The sequence below is a fragment of the Rhinopithecus bieti genome, unplaced genomic scaffold, assembly GCF_001698545.2.
Source record: "Rhinopithecus bieti isolate Rb0 unplaced genomic scaffold, ASM169854v2 scaffold_7681, whole genome shotgun sequence".
NCBI classification, from domain to species: domain Eukaryota; kingdom Metazoa; phylum Chordata; class Mammalia; order Primates; family Cercopithecidae; genus Rhinopithecus; species Rhinopithecus bieti.
In genome coordinates this window covers 8,762,506-8,766,633 of record NW_016806571.1, presented here as the reverse complement: position 1 = coordinate 8,766,633, position 4,128 = coordinate 8,762,506, and the positions used below count along the sequence as shown (strand labels likewise).

Below are 4,128 nucleotides of genomic sequence, written 5' to 3'. Positions count from 1 at the left end.
TATATATATATATAAAATAATTTGCCCTTTTTTCCAGAAAGACAAACTGCTTACCCTTTCTCCTGTCTCTGTCTGCTTTTACCAAGGGCACTGAAGTTTTAGAAGGGTGCAGTAATTCATTTGTTCCCTACAGTAAGTCAGGGAGCATTTAGGAAATAGTCCTTTCCTCCCATTATGCACTCTACTCTCTCCTTCCCATTTTGTTTTTCTTCCTGCCTGATGGTACTTACATTATTTGGATGGAAAGGGGGCAATTACCCACATAAACATGACCACTATAGTGATAAAGTCATCTATAATGTGATAATGGGTGAACAACAAGCTAAACTTCTTTCCAATAACACCAGCCACAATCTATGTTTAATAAGGTTAATGTCTTCATACTGCTATTGGCTGAGGCTAAGAATGCCAAGGACAAAAGAAAGACCAGCCGGAACCATGATTTTCAGAAATGACTGAACCTGTTTAGCATGCAAGCCCAGGGAAATGGCAAAGCAGGTGATGTTTGGATGAAACCAACCTCATTTTTTGAGCTTAGGCCTCCAGTCCAATCTGGGAAACCCAATGTCTATTGAAGAAAGGTGTAGGTTTTGTTTTGTTTTTTTTTTTTTGTATTTTAGTTTGCTTGTCTAAGAAGAAAGCGAGCATGTGCCTTTAATTACTTTATCTTTGTGTGTATCCCTTTGCTAGAATCCAGTTTTACTGAACATTTAGAATGCCTTTGCTCTAAAAGCAAAAACTTGTTTGAATAAGGACTAATTTTTCAACATGTAGACAAATATTTGAATAACTGGTGGAAATAATAAATTACTAGCAGAAAGTGACTTCATTGCTCTTTAAAGCAAAAAAGCACCCTTGGGAATTTCAAAGAAATGACTCCATTTTCATATCACTCCCTGTGGTAGCCATTTGATCTCGCTCTGGGGTAGACTGGGATGCAAGTTTATTTTTAATAAGGGAGCACCTACACATTTTCTCTGGGAAAACAAGCAGAGGAATGGATATTGGGTGAAATCAACCAAGATCTCTAAATGTAATGATTATGTTCTAGTTATTTTCTTCAAGCAAAACTTGCTTTAGGCACTGCCTGGAAGCCGTGTTGTTCTTTCCAAGAAGTTTAACGAGTGCCCATTATTTTGGCCATTTGCACTTTCCTGTTTCTCAGATTCCAACTGCATAATCCAATTACAGTTTGTGGATCTGGTTGGAAACTGGGTCAACAGGGGAATTCAGATTTTGAGCCATGTCAGTTTTGGGGAGAGAGAACTATTGTTGGATCCAGAATGGTGTTAAGAAGCAAGCCTTTGACAGAGTCAGGCCATCTGGTTTAATCTTGGTCTAGTTCATCCCAGTTTCAGGTTCTAGGACAGCAACTTAGCCATTCTTTGCATAAGCTCTCTGGGTCTCAGCCCTTCATTTGTATGAGTGTCTGCCTCATAGGGTAAAGAAGGGATTTGAATGAAACCATGCACATGAGGTGCTTGGCATATGGCAACCGATGAATCTGTGTTACCTGATACTATTACACTGAAAACACAAAAATGGTAATTTTCTTGTTTCAGGATTGACAGAATAGCACTCGGTAGATAAAACCAATACATTTGCAATCCACGTGTGGCTTTTTCTGTAACCTCACACACATGCAAACCACTCCTCACACATATCACTGAATTTTCTTTCTCTGGTGCACAGACGTTTTTACATGTTGCCTCTAGAGTAGGTTAAAAAGTTTATATTCTCTTTTAAGATGTTTTCCTTTTATCTGCCCAGTGATAATCATTTCCTGTACTCTGTCTACGACATCATTTTCAAAATATGTTGGCTGGATTTTCTGGCATCAAGCCGATGTTGCTGGCCTGAAGTTTCTGGAATCAAAACATGGATTTCACAAAGTCTTGCTAAAGGTTGGGCATGAGATGTGTACACAAAATATAAAGTACACGAAGTTGAGCACCCTAAAATACATACCACCTTGCCACTTGGATGAAGTCCATGTTCTCTTGCATTTTCTGGCATTGAAGCCTTTTGGACTGGCGCCCAAACCCAGCATGTTTCTCTACCTGAGGTCTCTGGACGTCATCCCCTTTAGGCTTCATGAGTTCTTCCACGTGCCAGAAATAAATGCAAACTTTTGCTTGTTTGGACATTTTTCTATGAGGACTTGTTAGATTTCATTAGATTTTCAACATGGGCTTTGACCTAAAAAGGATAAACATCTTTGTCTTACCTGAACCTTCCTTCCACCCTTCTCATGCTGGCATCCCACTGCTGTCTGTAGCCACATGCTCATTTCTACCCCAGGGTCTTTTCTCACAATATTTAACATATTCTGCTTTCCGACATGCCCACCACTCCCTGCTGCATCAGCATTTGATACCATCATTTGTTCTGTGACCACATCCACGATTTTTGGTTCATCCTCTTATTACCTGAACAATTTTTTTATCTAATATTTTTTCCTTCAAATCAACTATTCACTTCAATATGTTTAAACAAGAAACTAGTGGATAGGTAACAAAAGATAAGTATGAAAGTTGGAGAAGACTATGGCCTCAGAAAAAAAATATTTCTATTGAAGCAGAAATAAAAGCCAAAGACTGGTGATGTCAGAGGAGGGGAGAGGATGTCAGAGGAGGGGAGACCCAGAGAGGATTGCGTGTGGCGCTGGTCATCTCTGTTCTAGGGGATGAGAACAAAAATCATTAAGAAAAAAGTGGGAACTGGGGATGGGCAGCAAATGAGGGAGTCTGGCTGACGTGTGGGAAAGGAGCTGGCACTTGTGTGGGAGAGAAAATGTATGTAGGGCAGGAGTGGGAAGGAGCCGAGCTGGGAGACAGGGTTCCAGAAATGGACACAAGGTGTTGGGTGAAAGATAGTGCCTAGGGTGAGGCTGTAAACACAAAAGTTTTGGAAGCTGCGAAAAGATAGAGGCTGAAGAGGGCTAATGGGGGATGGGTGAATATGGAGGCAAAGGTGATACAGACTGGAGGCTAAGATTTTAAAAAGTGCATTTTATAGAGGAGGGTGTGGGGAGGGAGTGCAGAATGTCCCAGAATAGGGGTCTGGGGAGCTGGGAGAGACACTGTGAAATGGGCAGGGGCAGCGTGTGTGTATGTATGTGTGTGTGTGTGTGTGTGCGTGCGTCTGATGGGGAGAGGGTATGAAGAAAAAATGGGAACCATTTTCTTAATGTTGAAAACTACCGCCTTACAGTCTGTTCTTGAATCTGGTACAGAAATCTGAAGACCCGACTTTACTATTGGCAAAGACAGACAAACACTCTACAAATAGTGCTTGAAAAATGCCACTGTTTGGTTCAGATGGTGAAGAGGAACTCAGGAAGCCCTGGCAGTCTCTAGGAGGCTAGGGCAGTGGTTCTCAAATGATAGGGTGTACAGAAATTCCCTGGAGGACTTGTGACAAACAAGATTGCTAGGCCTACTCCCAGGGCTTCTGATTCAGCAGGTCTGGGGATGGAGCTCGAGTATCTGCATTTCTAACAAGTCCTTGGTGGTGCTGATGCTGCCGGCATGGACCAGTTTTGAGAACCATACTTGGAGAAACACTTGGTTAGGAAAACTATGTCTGTTACAGATTGATCAAAGGGCTCTTAAGTTCCTTTTGTACAATAAATCACTGCAATATAAAATGAGGTAAATGAACATGCTCTTTGAACTCTAAACTTCTAGACCAATATAAAACATTCTAAATGTGAAATGGAAACATTTACAGTTGTTATTGATTCTCATCAATGCAATGGTCAATAAAGATAAGAATCATGTTTGCAGTCTCCACTCTTGATTTTCTGCTTTGGTATGGATTTTTAGTTTGTTTTCTTCTGATATGCTGTGATTTCAGATTTCGTTTATGGTGGTGGCCCCTTTATGGCATGAAGGAAGGCAGAATGCAGGGGAAGGCCAGGGAGATTTATCTCCCTGAGCCTTGGATTCAGTACAATTTTATAAGGATGTGATATCCTTATATCTGTGATCCTCCCTTCTAGCCAGTCAAGGGCAGGATAGCCAGTGGTGAGGGAGAAGTCTGCAGATGTGAGCCAGGATGCTCTTTTGGCTTGATAGCCATACTGTGGGTGTCTGTAGAGCTCTCCTCTCTGCCTTCTGCTCACCA

General features: G+C 41.4%; 1 long non-coding RNA gene across 1 annotated transcript in view; it reads left to right on the top strand.

Annotated features, from left to right (window-relative positions):
* LOC108532759 (uncharacterized) overlaps positions 1-3,779 on the top strand; it is a 31,368-nt gene extending 27,589 nt beyond the window's left edge. The window contains exon 3 of the long non-coding RNA XR_001886543.1: positions 3,236-3,779. This is a non-coding gene — a long non-coding RNA (uncharacterized LOC108532759). The remainder of the gene's footprint in view (positions 1-3,235) is intronic.
* Positions 3,780-4,128: the final 349 nt, after the last annotated feature.